This window comes from Microcaecilia unicolor, chromosome 3 (assembly GCF_901765095.1).
Source record: "Microcaecilia unicolor chromosome 3, aMicUni1.1, whole genome shotgun sequence".
Lineage (NCBI taxonomy): Eukaryota > Metazoa > Chordata > Amphibia > Gymnophiona > Siphonopidae > Microcaecilia > Microcaecilia unicolor.
In genome coordinates, this window is record NC_044033.1 from 241,580,311 (window position 1) to 241,599,651 (window position 19,341).

Consider the following 19,341-nt stretch of genomic DNA (forward strand, 5'->3'; position numbering starts at 1 on the left):
TCCTTGTTTTCAAGGTGATTCCTGCTATTTTTGTCAGACAGAAATAACAGTCTGTTGTGTGATCCGTTGGTTCCCTCCAAATCATGGGAACAACAAAGGGCATGCAACGTCTTCCTTTTAACCAGCCTGTCAGGAGTGTAACACACATCAAACAGCAAATGTGGGGAGCCCATTTGCAGTCCTGTTCACCAACCTTACACCTGAAATATAGTTCGTAGCACTTTTTTACAAGAGGATTAAGTTTTCGTTTTTGCGATTTCAGAGTAAACTCTCCACAGAAATAACAAAAAGAATTTGGACTATTTGCACAGGTACGAGGCATTTCTTCTGAAATGACACAAAACACAAACCTTCACAAACGTAGAACTACAAGCAGTCACTTCCAACAGTAATTGTTGACTGAACTCTCAATGCTGAGATACAGGTGGCAACTGACGCAACAGAACATGTTTGAACATATTCGAGCATGACTCATGGGCAATGTTGCCAAACCTCCCTTATTTCCTGGTGGTGGCTTTCTAAACTAAGGGTTTTGCATTGTAATTCCTAGTATATTTCAATTGTTTTTTCAACAATTACAACTGCTGAATTAAATTAATCCACAGCAGCAGGGCTGCCGAGAAACTTGGCTGGGTCCAAGACAAGGCCGCCTCTCCCCCGCCGCAGCCCCACCCCTGAGGTCGCCGCTGCGGCTGCTGCTCCCCCGAGGGTGGGATACAGGGAGGGAAGGAGACCCAAAGGGAGGAGTTCCGCCTCACAGGGAGGTGAGAGGGAGAGTCGCACCGCGCGGTGATTTAAATACAGGGGGCCGGCCCGGTGGCAGACGGTCAGAGGGCGGGTGGGACTGGCACCGGGCCCCCCTTGAAGGTCCAGACCCTGGGGATTTTATCCCCCCGCCCCCCCCCCCTCTCGGCAGCCCTGCACAGCAGGGTACCAAAATGCAGCGTTTTCAAGGATTTTTATAAAAAGTGTAGCGTGTCACAAGAAAACTGAGCCCGATAGGCAAAAACTGATTTCATTTTTGAATTCAGCACCTATGACTTAGCTAAGAACACCATTCACATTCTTTGTAACAAAAATGCCGTTTACCAGTGATTCGTAAAGGCGAAATACTATATTGCTAAACCCCTTAGAGAAAAATTACACTGGCTTTCACTAAAGGATCGAGTTACATTCAAAATATGCACCTTAGTTCATAAAATTATTTATGGAGATGCCCCATCTTACATGTCAGATCTTATAGATCTACCAGAGAGAAACAACAAAAGTTCATCACATACTTTCTTAAACCTCCATTATCCTAATTGCAGAGGACTTAAATACAAATCAATACATACTTCTAGCTTTTCATACATCTGTACACAACGATGGAATGAATTACCAACCACTATAAGAAAAGCACACGACCTGATGACCTTCCGGAAACTATTGAAGACTTACTTGTTCAAAAAAGCGTACAAAATGGATCCCTCATAACAATCTGACTCCTAAATTACACCAGACACAGTGTATATTGGAACTCTTTCATTTTGCCTATTTTTATTTACACCCTAATTACCGATAATCTACCCTGTCCTGATATCATTACGTTATGTTGTTATCCATTTATCCTAATTACTGACAATTATCCCTTGTCCTTATATCATTATGTTATTAAGAAACTGCAGACGGCCCAAAATACAGCGGCAAGATTGATTTGTGGAAAGTCAAAGTTTGAAAGTGCCACGCCCCTCCGAGAGAAACTACATTGGCTATCTGTCAAAGACTGAATCACCTTTAAACTCTGCTCTCTAGTTTACAAAATCCTATATGGTGAGGTACCTGGCTACATGATAGATCTCATCATCCTACCTCTTCGGAATACATCTGGACTCTCCCGTTCATATCTTACCCTTCATTATCCAAAATGCAACGGCATCAAGTACAAATCCACGTATGCTACCTCCTTCTCTTTCATCAGCACTCAGCTTTGGAACTCTTTGCCAAAGACAATTAAAACCATCACCAACCATCTAACTTTCAGGAAATCTCTAAAGACCATGTTATTTGGAAATGCTTATCCCACTGCCACTGCATGTGTCTTCACTGTTGGAAGTGCATTGACCTAGAGACATTTTGGATCCATTCCCCTTCCCTCTTCCTTCCAGGTTTCCCTAATCCTTCCGCCCATTTCTACTCTTCCCCAATATCTCTTGTAGGTTTTTTTCTGCTGTATTAGCTTCATTTTACATTGGCGTCTGCCTCTGTGGTCCATTGTAAGCCACATTGAGCCTGCACTGTTGGGAAACTGTGGGGTACAAATGAGATAAATAAATAAATTATGTTATGTTGTTATCCATCTACCCACTTCTTAATCAACATATTTTTCGTATGAACCTTAACAGCAATTATTCTGAAATTCTTCTCCATTAATATGATTACCATAATATTCCTATGCACCTTATCTGTTATATATACTCTGATTTTCTACTCCATCAATAATATTCTAGTTGTATTATATTGTAAGCCACATTGAGCCTGCAAATAGGTGGGTAAATGTGGGATTTAAATGCAGCAAAATAAAATGAAAATAAAATACAAATATGCAATAAGACAAACCAAAAGGTCCTTTTAAAAAACTAAAATAGGACCGGATTACAAAGATCTGAAGAAACTATATCAACTCGTAAATAAATTACTAGACACCACTCCTATCACCACAACTAATACAGACATCCCACCCGCAGAGAAACTCGCTAATTACTTTAACAAAAAAATAATAAAATTACGCCGCACACTTCCTCAGCACAACACCGACATCGAAAACTTCTTCGGTGACCGGGACCTAATCCCAGGTGGATGCCCAGCTGACCGTATCTGGTCAACATTTACTCTCCTCACCACTAAATCAGTTACAAAAGCAACTCATAGGTTTGCCAACACCCACTGCAAACTGGATATATGTCCCAGTCATCTACTCAAATCTGCCCCCGATAGCTTCATGGCAGATCTCACATCCCACCTAAACTTCAGACTACAACAAAGTCTCTTCCCCGAGGAATATGGTGACATCCTACTCACCCCAATATCTAAAGACGCCAAGACAAACACAAACGACCTAACCAATTACCGCCCAGTTGCATCTATCCCACTAGTAGTCAAACTGATGGAGAGCTTGGTGACCAAACAGCTTACAGAATACATGGAGAAGTTTTCAATATTACACGACTCACAGTCAGGATTCCGCCCCCACCATAGTACTGAAACTGTCCTAGTCACTCTCTTGGCCAATTTCAAGCAATAAATAGCCACAGGTAAAACTATACTTCTTCAATTCGACATGTTGAGCACATTCATCATGGTCAACCACAATATACTACTAAGACTCCTTGGCCACTTTGGGATTGTTGGAAATGTACTTAACTGGATAAAGGGTTTTCTAACCACCAGAACTTACTAAGTAAAATCAAACTCAAACATATCACCACCGTGGAAAGCTAGCTGTGGAGTACCTCAAGGATCACCATTATCACCAATACTCTTCAACATGATGATCCCATTGGCAAAGTCACTTTCCAACCGAGTCCTCAACCCGTTCATCTATGCAGATGATGTCACAATCTACATTCCCTTCAGTCATGACTTAACAGACATAACCAATGAAATCAATGACGGCCTGAACATCATGGACTCCTGGGCAAACTCATTCCAACTGAAACTGAACACTGAAAAAACACACTGCCTCATCCTCTCATCTCAACATAACAAGTACAAACCCACAACCATAAACACCCCAGTACACACCCTCCCTACCTCAGACAACCTAAAAATACTCGGCGTCATAATCGACCGTAACCTTACCCTTGAGAGCCAAGTAAACTCCATACAGTGCCGTAGTGAGGGTGCCTGACACCCGGGGCGGGGCGCCGCTGCGCACCCCCCCTCCGGAGCGCACCCCCCCCCCCCCGAAACGCACCCTACCTTTCAGCTGGAGTCAGGCGGGAGGGCCGATCCGCCCCCCAGTGCACGTCACTGGGAGCTGCGTCGGCTCTGCTGCTTCCATGCTTTCTCTGCCCCGGAACAGGAAGTAACCTGTTCCGGGGCAGAAAGAGCAGGGAACCAGCGAGCTGACACACCGCCAGTGCGTGCATCCGGGGCGGACCACTCCACCGCCCCCCCCCCCCCCTCTTCCTACGCCACTGACTCCGTAATAAAGAAAATGTTTCATTCAATGTGGAAACTCAAACGAATAAAACCTTTCTTCCCAAGGGAAAGTTTTCGTAACCTAATACAATCAATGGTCCTAAGCCATACAGACTACTGCAACGGAATCTATGTGGGATGTAAAGAACAACTCGCAAAAGAACTCCAGACCGCCCAAAACACAGCTGCCAGGCTGATATTTGGTAAAACACACTTTGAAAGCGCTAAACCCCTCCGAGAAAAGCTATACTGGCTCCCAATCAAGGAACGGATCATCTTCAAAATCTGCACCTTGGTCCACAAAATTATCTACAGCTTAGTCCCAGGATACATGATAGACCTCATAGATCTACCAACCAGAAACAGAATCGGATCATCACGATCATACCTAAATCTACATTACCCAAATTGCAGAGGACTGAAATATAAAACAACTTATGCATCCAGCTTCTCCTACTTAAGCGCACAACTATGGAATGGTCTCCCAAAGGCCGTGAAAATAATCCATGACCACCTAAACTTCAGGAAATCACTAAAAACCACCCTCTTCAAAAAGGCTTACCCCACCGATCCAACGTAAATCCCCACACCCAGCAACACATAACCAATGATCGTACTGGACAATACACAATCTTCATCCCTTCCATCCTCATGGTGCCTGATACATACCTACCTCACTTTGTCCACAATATAAGCTGTATTTGTTATCAATCGACTGGCAAATGCCTTTACGGTACCATGTAAGCCACATTGAGCCTGCAAATAGGTGGGAAAATGTGGGGTACAAATGTAACAAATAAAATAAAAATAAATAAATATATAATAATTGGTCACTCTGCTTCCCTGGATGGCTGGCTGGCTGGGTTTGTAACATCATGCAAATGAGCTGACATCAGCTTGACTCAAGCGTTCCCTTCCTTCTCAGTGTCCCGCCCTCGCAGAAAGATGAAATGATGTCAGAGGAGGGCGGGACAATGAGAGGGAAGGCTGGAGGTGACGCAAGCCAAGCCTGCCGCCGCTGCGACCTGAAATAACATGAACAGCTTAAAGGCAGGGTGGTAGGAAAGAGAAGAGGGCAGGGTAGAAGAGGGGAGAATCGCTGGATATGGATGGGATGGGAGGGCTGAGGAGAGGAGGGGAGAATCGCTGGACATGGATGGGATGGGAGGGTAGGGGAGATTCGCTGGACATGGCTGGGAGAGGAGAACAGGGCAGATGAGAATCGTTGGACATGAATTGGATGGGATGAGAGGGGAGAATCGCTGAGCATGGAGGGGAGGGCAGGGGAGAGAGGAGAAATCACTTAGACGAGAGCCTTCCTAGGGTCTGTATCATTTTTCACAAAACAGGTTTTGTTGCTTGTTTCATTATAACTAATACATTTTCTTGAATGAAACAAATCAAAGTATCAGGTAGCCTGACTTCTACTTTCTGGAAACAAAAGGGAATTGCTCAAAATGAACCCAAGCAAAAAGTTGTATGACTGTTTATTTTATTTTGTGGCAAACAAGATGCTGAATGAAGATCCTGTTCCAAGGAATGGCAGCTGCTGCATAGGTACATTTATTCTTTTAACACTGGCCTTAGCCAACTAATTCCCCAGATGGTGAGCCTCACATGTGAGCCTCAAATTAAAGCCACAGTGGTACAGAGGGATAAGTGAAAAAGGCCAATGTTTAGAAATGTCTTTGAGTCTTGTAGGTCTTGCCTTGAATGGCTACAAAGAGAATGCATATCCTGCAGTTTATAGGTAAAACTAGTAAAAAAAAAGGCCCATTTCTGACACAAATGAAACGGGCACTAGCAAGGTTTTCCTCAGCTCCCCTGCAGCCACCCATGTCCAGCGACCCTCCTCTCTCCCCTGCCCCCCCTCCAGCCACCCATGTCCAGCGACCCTCCTCTCTCCCCTGCCCCCCCTCCAGCCACCCATGTCCAGCGACCCTCCTCTGGACATGGATCAGCTGTGAGGCATGTCCCCCCCCCCCCCAGGTTCTGAAGTTGACATTATAATGGCTAGGGTGATGTCAGCTTGATCTACAGAGCCTAGCTGACCAACTCAGAATGAGCCACGGTCCCAGGCAGCAACAGAATGTTGGAGGTGAGAATTATTATATAGGATATTTTACCATTTATTTCCCACAGGTTAGGACAAATTGGTGTCTTTCCTGGCACAAAAGGTTGTATTCCTGTTATTTTATTCTCCTTGTGCTTGAGGTCAGTAAGACACATTTTCTGTTGCTTTCAGGAAGTGTAAGTCAGACTATCTGATACTTTTGTTTGTTTTATTTGGGGAAATGTATTAGTTGCTATAAAATAAGAGTTTGTAAGAAAACTACTGCTAAGAAAACATTAATAGTTGGCATTGATCCTGGTGTACTGGGTCTGATTTCCACTGTAGCTTCTTATAACCTTGGGCAAGTCACTTAACCCTCCATTGAATCAGTTACAAAAATTTAGATTGTATCCCCACAATGTGTACAATGCTGTCTATATCCAGTAGCACCATGAGTACATAAGTACATAAGTATTGCCATGACGGGACAGACCAAAGGTCCATCAAGCCCAGGATCCTGTCTCCAACAGTGGCCAATCCAGGTCACAAGTACCTGGCAAGATCCCAAAAAAGCACAAAATATTTTATGCTGCTTATCCCAAAAATAAGCAATGAATTTTCCCCAAGTCCATTTTAATAATGGTCTATGGACTTTTCCTGTAGGAAGCTGTCCAAACCTTTCTTAAATCCCGCTAAGGTAACCGCCATTACCACATTCTCTGGCAAAGAATTCCAGAGTTCAATTACACATTAAGTTATGAAAACGTTTCTCCAATTCATTTTAAATTTACTACTTTGTAGCTTCATTGCAAGCCCCCTAGTCCTAGTATTTGTGGAGAGAGTAAACAGATGCTTCACATCTACCTGTTCCACTCCACTCATTATTTTATACACCTCTATCATATCTCCCCTCAGCTGCCTTTTCTCCAATATAAAGAGCCCTGGAGGGGCATAATTGAAAGGCGCCGGCCATTTCTATGGCCGGCCATCTCCGGGCCCGGCGACGCAAGAGGGTGGAGCCAACCGTATTTTCGAAAAAGATGGCTGGCTATCTTTATCTTCCATAATATGGTTGACCCTGGCCAAATGGCCGGGTTTGAGATGGCCGGGATCGATTTTCAGCGATAATGGAAACCAAAACCGGCCATCTCAAACCCAGCCAAATCCAAGCCCTTTGGTCATAGGAGGAGCCAGCATTTGTAGTGCACTGGCCCCCCTCACATGCCAGGACACCAACCGGGCATCCTAGGGAGCACTTCTAAAATAATATACAAATAGCTCCCAGGTGCATAGTTCCCTTCCCTTGGGTGCTGAGCCTCCCAAAACCCACTCCCCACAACTCTACACCACTCCCATAGCCCTAAGGGGTGCAGGGGGGCACTTACATATGGGTACAGTGGGTTTGGGGCTTTTTGGAGGGCTCAACATATACCACCACAAGTGTAACAGGTAGGGGGGGATGGGCCTGGGTCCACCTGCCTGAAGTGCACTGCACCCACTAAAAACTGCTCCTGGGACTTGCATACTGCTGTCATGGAGCTGGCTATGACATTTGAGGCTGGCATAGAGGCTGGGAAAAAAATGTTGTAAAGTTTTTTTTTAGGGTGGGAGGGGGTTGGTAACCACTGGGGGAATAAGGGGAGGTCATCCCCGATTCCCTGCGGTGGTCAGCTGGTCAGTTTGGGTACCTTTTTGAGGCTTGTTCGTGAATAAAAAGGGACCAAATGAAACCGGCGAAATGCTCATTATCGCAAAGGCGGCCATCTCTTAAACATGCCCATGTCCCGCCTTCGGTACCCTGCCGACATGCCCCCTTGATCTTTCGCAAGCTTTGCGATGGGAAAGCAGTGAAGGTGTCAAAAAAATCAGCTTTCGATTATTCCAATTTGGCCGGTTTCAGGAGATCGCCGGCCATCTCCCGATTTATGTCGGAAGGTGGCCGGGGATCACTTTCGAAAATAAGCTGGCTAGCCGCTTTAGCCTTTCCTCATAGGGAACTCTTCCCATCCCCTTTATCATTTTTGTCACCCTTCTCTGCACCTCTTCCAATTCCACTATATATTTTTTAGATGTCGTGACCAGAATTGAATACAATATTCGAGATGCGGTCACACCATGGAGCAATACAAAGGCATTATAACATCCTCATTTTTGTTTTCCATTCCTTTCCTAATAATACCTAACATTATATTTGCTTTCTGAGCAGCCACAGCACACTAAGCAGAAGGTTTCAATGTATCATCAACGATGACATCTAGATCCTGGAGGAAAGGAGAAACAGGGGTGATATGATACAGACGTTCAAATATTTGAAAGGTATGAATCCGTAAACGAACCTTTTCCGGAGATGGGAAGGCGGTAGAACGAGAGGACATGAAATGAGATTGAAGGGGGGCAGACTCAAGAAAAATGTCAGGAAGTATTTTTTCACGGAGAGAGTGGTGGATGCTTGGAATGCCCTCCCGCGGGAGGTGGTGGAGAGGAAAACGGTAACGGAATTCAAACATGCGTGGGATAAACATAAAGGAATCCTGCTCAGAAGGAAAGGATCCCCAGAAGCTTAGCCGGTGGTGGGAGGCAGGGCTGGTGGATTGGAGGTGGGGATAGTGCTGAGCAGACTTATACGATCTGTGCCAGAGCCTGTGGTGCTAGGCGGGGCTGGTGGTTGGGAGGCACGGATAGTGCTGGGCAGACTTATACTGTCTGTGCACTGAAAAAGACAGGTACAAATCAAGGTAAGGTATACACAAAAAATGGCACATGTGAGAATATCTTGTCACAGCGTTTATGTTTCACGCTTTTGGATCAGCTGACACTTGTGTCGGTTTATCTTCGCGCGTTTTTTTGCGCTCTTCTGGCTATTTGAATTGTCCTGCAGTTCACTTTTACTTTCATTGTAACTGCTGAGATCAGTGCGACAGACAGACGGTTCACTTGTGCAACGGTCTTTTTCAAGGTATGCGTTTCACGTCTTCTTTCTAATACATGCGGTTCGCGCCTCTAGCGCTGCCGCGGGTTAGCATTTTTGTTTTATCTGAGTGCGGTTTCCTCTATTATTAATATGTAGTGCATGTTCTCTTTTCTAATTAACTTTTAACTAGTCTTGCGGCATTTAGCTAGTCTTGTGTTTTTATTATTAATATGTTGTGCGTGTTCTTTTTCCTAAACTAACTTTTAACTAGTCTTGCCGGGTTTTTTAGCTAGTCTTGTGTTTTAATTACGAAACAGTGCTGGAAAAGACTCAATAGTCAAATCACGTGACTTTTTTTCCTTTGGATTTCTTCAAATGGGTGAAATTTAAACTGTTTCACGTGACCATAGGGTTAAACATATTTATTGTCTTATGTACGCTAACCACACTCGTGAATATACGATCTTTTTTGCAAAAACCTTTTTTTTCTGTCTTCTACAGACCATTTTTAAGATCTTATCTGCAAGATCTTTGGAATCTTTTATCCACTCTTTGAGATTCCTTTGATGTGTTATATTCAATTTCAACTTGATCAATAAGGTTAGTTTTTTCATTAATCCCCATGTATGTATATATTTTCAATTTGTTTCCTGGTTTCATTATTTTGCATTTTTTTTGCCTCTTTCTATTTAATGTTCCTTTCGTCAGTATGTTTGTTTGACATATTATTTGGCATATATATATATAGATGTATAATTTTTAATTGGCTTTTTTGCTAATAGTATTTTATTTTTTGCATTTATATGGTTCCTTGATCTTTTTGATAATTTATATATGTTTCTCTTTCAGTATAATTTTTGCTGTATATTATTATTATTTTTCATTTTTTATGCTTAATTTATTTATTTATTGTTTGTTTATGTTTATAGACTCCTGATGTAGGCCTCTTCGGCCGAAACACAACGTTGTGTCGAGTCATTTTTTATGTGTTGTTGTTATATCATTATTTGCTTGGAAATTATTAAACTTTGTTTTTTTAAACATAATTTGGTTCCATTCTTTGGATAGCCTGGCTTATATTCCCACCTTTTTTATTTTTCATTTCACGCATCGTGGGATCTATTCAGTTCTCCACTATTTGTGTATTCTCTTTAGTATATCTTGTTGGGCAGACTGGGTGGACTGTGCAGGTCTTTTTCTGCCATCATCTACTATGTTATTATGATTAGATCCCTTTCTTGGTCCGTGACTCCTAACGTGGAACCTTGCATTATGTAGCTATAATGAGGGTTCCTCTTTCCCACATGCTTCACTTTGTACTTGCTCACATTAAATGTCATCTGCCATTTAGACGCCCAGTCTCCCAGTCTCGTAAGGTCCTCTTGTAATTTTTCACAATCCTCTTGCGATTTAACAACTTTGAATAACTTTTTGTCATCAGCAAATTTAATTACCTCACTAGTTACTCCAATCTCCTGATCATTTATAAATATGTTAAAAGGCAGAGTTCCCAGCACAGATTCCTGGGGAACCCCACTAACTACCCTTCTCCATTGAGAATACTGACCATTTAACCCTACTCTCTGTTTTCTATCTTTTAACCAGTTTTTAATCCACAATAGGACACTACCTCCTATCCCATGACTCTCCAATTTCCTCTGGAGTCTTTAATGAGGTACTTTGTCAAACGCCTTCTGAAAATCCAGATACACAATATCAAACGGCTCACCTTTACCGCATGTTTGTTCGCCCCTTCAAAGAAATGTAATAGATTGGTGAGGCAAGATTTCCCTTCACTAAATCCATGTTGGCTTTGTCTCATCAGCCCATGTTTTTAAATATGTTCTGTATTTTTGTTCTTTATAATAGTCTCTATCATTTTGCCCGGCACCGACGTCAGGCTCACCTGTCTATAACTTCCTGGATCTCCTCTGTGTTACTGTGTATGTGGCTTGGCCACTATTATTAGCATGATATTGGGCTAGATCAACCTTTGCTCTGACCCAGTATGGCTATTCTTATGTCTAATGTCTGAGCTGGGTGGAGGGGGAGGAAGAGTTGTCAGTGAGATCGGTTCCATGTTCTCATTCTGTTCATTATTAATGTTTCTTCTGCAGTGGTGTTTCCAATATATATTGTGTTACATAAGTACATAAGTATTGCCATATTGGGACAGACCAAAGGTCCATCAAGCCCCAATCCAGGTCACAAATACCTTGCAAGATCCCCCCAAAAGTACAAAACATTTTATACTGCATATCCCAGAAATAGTGGATTTTCCCTAAGTCCAATATAATAATGGACTATGGACTTTTCCTTTAGGAAGCCATCCAAACCTTTTTTTAAATTCTGGTAAGCTAACCGCATTTACCACATTTTCTGGCAACGAATTACAGAGTTGAATTACACGTTGAATGAAGAAACATTTTCTCCAATTCGTTTCAAATTTACTACTTTGTAGTTTCATCACATGCCCCCTTGTCCTAGTATTTTTGGAAAGCATAAACAGACACTTCACATCTACCTGTTCCACTCCACTCATTATTTTATAGACCTCTATCATATCTCCCCTCAGCCGTCTTTTCTTCAAGCTGAAAAGCCCCAGCCGCTTTATCATTTTCATTGCCCTTCTCTGCACCTTTTCTAATTCCACTATATCTTTTTTGAGATGCGGCGACCAGAATTCAACATAATATTCGAGATGCAGTTGCACCATGGAGACAAAGGCATTATAACGTCCTCGCTTTTGTTTTCCATTCCTTTCCTATTAATACCTAACATTCTATTTACTTTCTTACCCACCACAGCACACTGAGCAGAAGGTGACTCCTATCGTGGAACCTTGCATTACGTAGCTATAATTCGGGTTCCTCTTTCCCACATGCATTTGTACTTGCTCACATTAAACGTCATCTGCCGTTTAGATGCCCAGTCTCCCAGTCATGTAAGGTCCTCTTACAATTTTTCACAATCCTCCCACGATTTAACTTTGTTTCGTCAGCAAATTTAATTACCTGACTAGTTACTCCCATCTCTAGGTCATTTATAAATATGTTAAAATGCAGCAGTCCCAGCACAGACCTCTGGGGAACCCCACTTACTACCCTTCTACATTGAGAATACTGACCATTTAACCCTACTCTTTGTTCTCTTTTAACCAGTTTTTAATCCACAATCCCATGACTCTCCAATTTCCTCTGGATTCTTTAATGAGATACTTCGTCAAATGCCTTCTGAAAATCCATATACACAATAACAACCGGCTCATCTTTATCCACATGTTTGTTCACCCCTTCAAAGAAATGTAATAGATTGGTGAGGCAAGATTTCCCTTCACTAAATCCATGTTGGCTTTGTCTCATTAATCCATGCTTTTGAATATGGTGTGTAATTTTGTTCTTTATAATAGTCTCTACCATTTTGCCTGGCACTGACGTCAGACTCACCGGTCTATAATTTCCCGAATCTCTCCTTGAACCTTTTTAAAAAATCGGTGTTACATTGGCTACCCTCCAATCTTCAGTTACCATGCTCGATTTTAAGGATAAATTACATATTACTAACCATAGTTCCACCAGTTCATTTTTCAGTTCCAGGAGATTTGCTACTCTTCAATTTGTCAAATTGCCCCATTACATCCTCTGGGTCTATAGAAACTTCATTCAGTTTCTCCAACTCATCAGCTTTGAATACCATTTCTGGCACCGGTATTTCTCCCAAATTTTCCTTGGTGAAGACCGAAGCAAATTATTCATTTAATCTCTCTGCTACGGCTTTGTCTTCCCTGATCGCTCCTTTTACTCCTCGGTCATCTAGCGGTCCAGCTGATTCTTTTGCCGGCTTCCTGTTTTTAATATACCTGAAAAAAATGTTACTATCCTGCTTATTTTCGAAAGGAGAAAAACGCCCATGTTCGGGAGATGGGCGCCTGTTCCCATGGGCGAACAAATCGGTATAATCGAAAGCCGATTTTGGTCATCTTCAACTGCACTCCGTCGCGGGAACGAATAAAGTTGACAGGGCATGTCGGAGATGTGGTGAAGGCAGGACTGGGGCGTGGTTATCGGCCGAGCAGAGATGGGCGCTCTCGGCCGATAATGGAAAAAAGAAAGGCGTTTTTAGCGAGAATTTGGGACACTTTTTTGGACCCTTTTTTCTCACGAACAGGTCCCAAAAAAGTGCCCTAAATGACCAGATGACCACCGGAGGGAATCGGGAATCACCTCCCCTGACTCCCCCAGTAGTCACTAACCCCTTCCACCAAAAAACTCCTACTTGCAAAAACCTTATTTCCCAGCCTCTATGCCACCCTCAAATTCCATACCCACCTCCATGACAGCAGAATGTGTTCGATCCTCTCACAGCCTTTCCCTGGGTCAGATGTGGCTCTCGGGTGCACTGCAGAGTCACATCAGCATTGCATTGTGGTGGGTGTAGGTTATTGGGCTGCGTGATTTCTCTAGCTTGTGTTACAGTCTCACGATGTTGGTAGTTGGTAGGCTCTTCTCCCATGGTGCTTTTCCCTCGGCCTACTGGGTCAGAGTGTGCCCTGTTTTGTTTCCGGTAGTCCACGAGGTAGTGGCCATTTTTGTAAGTCCGTTTTAGATCCGTTTAGTGTGTTAGCCACGTTACAGAACTTAGTTCTTACCTTGAATGTTGCTGAAAGAGGGCATTGTACACCATTCTGCCAGCTCTGACCTACTGCTAATCTTAGTACCAGGGAGACTCGTTGCCAGTGGGGCACAACCTCTGATCTGCAGTTAACTGTGAGTAAACGCGGTTATTGAAATAAAGGACGTTTTCAGCGAGATTAGTCTTACAGTGTGAATTGCTGTGCCAAGGTTACACAGCAGCAACAAGTCCTGTCCCTGGAGCAGTTTTAGTGGGTAATGCAGTGCACTTCAGGCAGGCAGACCCAGGCCCATCCCCCCTATCTGTACCACTTGTGGTGGTAAATGGGAGCCCTCTAACCCCCCCCCCAAAAAAAAAAACCCCACTGTACCCACATGTAGGTACCCCCCTTCAGGTGTTGAGTTGTGGGGAGTGGGTTTTAGGGGGGATTTGGGGGTCTCAGCACCCAATGTAAAGGAGCTATGCACCTGGGAAGTAATTTAATGTTTTTCCTATTTTTTAAAAGTGCCCCCTAGGGTGCCCGGTTGGTGTCCTGGCATGTGAGGGGGAGCAGTGCACTACAAATCCTGGCCCCTCCCATGACCCAAAACCTTGGATTTGGTCGTTTTTGAGCTGGGATGCTTCAGTTTCAATTATCGCTGAAAAACGAAAACGCCCAGCTCAAACAAATGCCCACATCTCAAAAACGCCCACATCCAATGCATTTGCCTGGCACAAACCGTATGTTCGAAACTAAAGATAAACGTCCATCTTTTTCAAAAATACGATTCGGCCCACCCCTTCACGGACCCGTTCTCGGAGATGGACGTTCTTACACATGGGCGTTTGCATTCGATTATGCCCCTCCATGTGTTTTTGCCTCCAACGCAATCTTTTTTTCGAAGTCCCTCTTAGCCTTCCTTATCAGCGCTTTGCATTTGACTTGACATTCCTTATGCTGTTTCTTATTATTTTCTGTATGTACCTTCTTCCATTTTCTGAAGGATTTTCTTTTAGCTCTATTAGCTTCCTTCACCTCACATTTTACCCATGCCAGCTGCCATTTGGTCGTCTATCCTCCTTTTTTAATACGCGGAATATATTTGGCCTGGGCTTCCAGGATGGTGTTTTTGAACAGCATCCACACCTGAATCATTTCTATAGTGCTACTAGACATACACAGCGCAGTACACATTAAATACAGGTACTTTCTCTGTCCCTAGAGGGCTCACAATCTAAGTTTTGGTACCTGAGGTAATGGAGGGTTAAGTGAGTTACTCAACATCACAAGGAGCTGCAGTGGGAAATGAACCCAGTTTCCTAGGATCAAAGTCCACTGCACTAACCACTAAGCACCTCCTTCAGTCATGATTAAATCAGAAGTTTTCAATCCAGTCTTCGAGGCACTCCCAGCCAGTTGGACTGGGTTGAAAACCCTTAACATAGATGTTTATATGCTGAATCATAAATTAATATGTCAGCCATTGTAGAAACATTGGCATTTCTGTTTCTGGCAGCAGTCACAAAGCCTGGGAACCCTCATCATTTTCAATTTTGGTGGGGGGGGGGGGGGCACCAATCACTGGTGAATGGAGATGATCTCCACTACTCCACCCACTGGAGCGCTGCTCCATACGAACATTATTCTGAAACCTGGACATCCCAAATGGCAGTTCTAACGCCCAATGTCCATCCTTGATGATAAAAATGTCCCCTCCCCTTTTAAGTTACATTTGTACCCCGCGCTTTCCCACTAATGGCAGGCTCAATGTGGCTTACATATACAGGTACTTATTTTACCTGGGGCAATGTAGGGTTAAGTGACTTGCCCAGAGTCACAAGAAGCTGTGCCTGAAGTAGGAATTGAACTCAATTCCTCAGGTCCCCAGGACCAGAGTCCACCACCCTAACCACTAGGCCACTCCTCCACTGTTTGAATCAAATACTGAAATACAGTATGGATGTCCATGTTTTGTGCCCACACTGGTACCACCCAAATCACACCCTGTAATTTATGCATGAAAGTGTCACATTTAGGCACACTCATTTACAATAGCCCTTATAGAATAGATGCTTCATGTGCTACATTGGGGGGCCCAATCAGAGGTGCCCTGTCATAGAATTGCCCCAAAATGCTATATATAGATCAAAATTAGCAGGTTAAGGCTACTATCATGCCCCATAGGTGCCCATATAGGGTTCCCAGCAGCATTTCCCTGAGCTGAGTAGAACATTTACATAGGTTTTGACAAATGTAAAATAATCTGCTAACCCCATTCAAGGTGCCTTGTGCTTGTGTCCTCAGTGGTCGAGACACCTGCAAGATGCCAAAAAGTAGAAAGTTGGTTTAGTTCATATCTTTACTGCTGCAGCATGCACCAATAAAACCTGAGTGTTCCCTTCAAGATACCCTCTATGTCCATCTATTTCTAGGCCTAGCATGTGTAGGATCACCATATGCCCTCTTTTAATAGGACATGTCCTCTTTTTTGGCTACTTCAGATATGTCCCCTAGGTTTTTTTTTTAATTTTTTAGGAAAATATCCTCTTTTTGTGTGTCTATTTCATTTCATTTTATTAGCATTATATCCCATAAACAACCAGATATTAAACTCTAGTTCTATGTGGATTATATGACCAATACACCTGCCCTCATAATGATAGAAACCATCTCTGGCCTATTATTTAGTCTGGACAAATAGAGGTGCTAAAGAGAGAGCAGGACATTGCTGATCTCTCTGTTTTCCTGCTAGCTGAATCTGTCAAAGGAATTTTGTTTGTACCTCACTACTTTAAGCATAGGTCAAGCCAGGCAATGTTGTTGAGGGAGATCCCCTCTTCTGATTAGTACACTTGGGCTCAGACTCAGTCAAACTCAAATCTGAAAGTTTTTGAAAAGTAGATTATTGTTTACTGCTGTACTGTATGTCAGTCACTGTTTGATGTGTGCTCATTAGCTAAAAGCCATTTGCACATTTGCTACAATTAAATATTTCTTTAGCAAAGGTAGATATTTTATTTCTGGAGTCCACTTTTTCGTCTTCGTAAATATGGTAACCCTAAGCATGTGGATCCTACTTCCCTGCTCTTGCAAGGTTCTACCTCTCTCTGGTATGGTACCTGAACTTAAACTGCTGGACCAGTCATTTCCTGACCTTGTTAGTCCTCTATTAACCCCTCCATACCTTTGAGAGGGGAACAACTACTCTATTCTCCCCATCAGTAGTTCAGCGTGGATGCATGTGTTAGCTAGGCCAAAACTAAAGTTAGAAGCTTACAGCTTAATTTTGATAAACATGTAATTGTGCACAATTAGTGACATTCTAAGGCTAGGTGTCTGCTATATTTGCTGGATATGGCACTTATTTTAAGTCTTTTCTATAAATAAAAGTAAACACCTGCTTTTCTTTATAAAAATTTAGCACAAATGGCTGAAAACACTCACTCATTTAAGGTGAAATCCCTTACACCAGACCTATAGCTGGTGCCCATGCCCAGGCCTAGATGTTCCCATGTACAAACGCAAATGATAAGAGTTCTAACATTTACACATAAACCTGGGCACCCCGTTCAAACTCCATCCATGAGCACTCACACCAGCAATGTACGCAATCATGCTGTGTATTTTCTGCTAATTCATATTCTGTGAAAGGTCATTTACTTACATAAATTTGATTTGATTTATTAATTTCATAGACCGCCTATTATCACAATATCAAAGCTGTTTACAATAATAATTAAAAATACAATTATAACAAAAATACACCATAAAATCATGTAAGAAATGCATTGCCCGTCTTGACTATTTCAAACAAAATATTGTTGAAACAACTGTGTCTTCAAAAGACTGCAGAAACCCAAATAGGAAGAGACATCATGAATGTCATCAGGCAATGAATCCCAAAGACAGGATTCAATATAAGAGAATCTTCTCTTTCTGGTAATTGAAAGTTTAATCACATCTAATGCTGGAAGTTGAAGAAGGCCTTTGGGGAAGAATGAAGACTTCAATGAGATACATATTTCTTTAACTTGATTCAAACATAGTCAAGAAGATCCAAATAATAGGATTTATACCAAGCCCAGGGGCCCTTTCACAAAGGCACGCCAAAAAGTGGGCTGCGGTAGTGTGGTCACATGTATAGGATGCATGCTGGACCATTTCTCCAGCGTGTCTGGAAAAAAAGGGTTCTTTTGGGGCGGCCTGGAAATGGACATACAGCAAAATGAAACCAAGCACGTGTCTGACCCTTAACGCCACCCATTGACTTAGTGGTAAAGGCTCACGTGTTACCCATGCGGTAACCGTCCAGCACACACCAACTGCTGATTACCGCTAGGAATGTCCCCCACCGTAGAAAATAGAAATCTATTTTTCTACCACATGTTTTCAGTATGTACCAAACTAGTAAATTAACGCTGGGTGCTCGCACTATCCAATGCTGTACGGTAATGCCAATTTGACACATGTTGCAAGCGCGTAGGTCCTTAGGCACCTTTGTAAAAGGACCCTCTAGTGTCTTAAAGGCTATAGAAGCCGCCATAGGAAGCCAATGCAATTGGTACAGGACAGGCGTAATATGATCTGACCTTTTGCTTCCAGTCACACGTCTAGCTGCTGTGTTCTGCACCAGTTGCAATGTACACAACCCAGTTTTATTCAACCCCTGAAAAGAGAGTTACAGTGATCTAACCTACTTGTTAGCAAAGCCTTAATATACTTTAGTAGATTGTGATCAGTTAATATAGGTTTCAACTATCGCATCATGTGGAGATGGAAAAAACTTGACTTCACCACATTCCCAATCTTCAATGAATAAAATACCATTATTTAAGTATCTACTTGCCACCTTCAACTAGGTACCTCTTTTTAGAATTACTCCCAATGGATACAAATTTTTTCATACACAAATCCATGTGCCTAAATTTCTATGGCTGTATTTATTGCCTGTTCAGTCATAGATTGAGAGTGGATAGAGATAGGCCTGCTTTTACAAAGTGGGTCTCCTAATGCAAAATTAGTAAAATACAGATGCACATCTCAGTAGCTCAGTTTTCTACATAGCTTCCTAAAGGAAAAGTCCATAAGTCATTATTAAAATGGACTTGAGGAAAATCCACTGCTTATTTCTGGGATAAGCAGCATAAAATGTACTGAACTTTTTGGGGATCTTGCCAGATATTTGAGACCTGGATTGGCCACTGTTGGAAACAGGATGCTGGGTTTGATGGACCTTGGTCTGTCCCAGTATGGCAATACTTATGTACTTATGCTGTTACCCATCCTACTGTATGTAAAGCAACCATACACACTCAAGTTGTATGGCAATCTTGATCTACAGAAGCTGAAGGACAGAATAATAGTGGATTGTTCCTGTCTTGTGAAGAAAATTAATAAACAAAGGGTCTGTGGAGTTTGAGGGTCTGGAGGACGGTCCCAGAGTGGGGCTTTGTTTCAGAATTTCATTGGTAGCAACAGCAGAGGTCACGTGGGGGAGGGGAGAAATAGCTTCTTGGCTACTGCATACCAGTTGACTTTAACATCTCACCTTTTTTCACCTCCATTCTTTATAGTACAATTATG

The 19,341-nt window shown here is 42.7% G+C and overlaps 1 protein-coding gene across 1 annotated transcript in view; it reads left to right on the plus strand.

The window, feature by feature from the left end:
- The window catches only part of LOC115464513 (vomeronasal type-2 receptor 26-like), a 47,840-nt gene that overhangs the window by 8,908 nt on the left and 19,591 nt on the right, over nucleotides 1–19,341 (plus strand). The window lies entirely within an intron of this gene.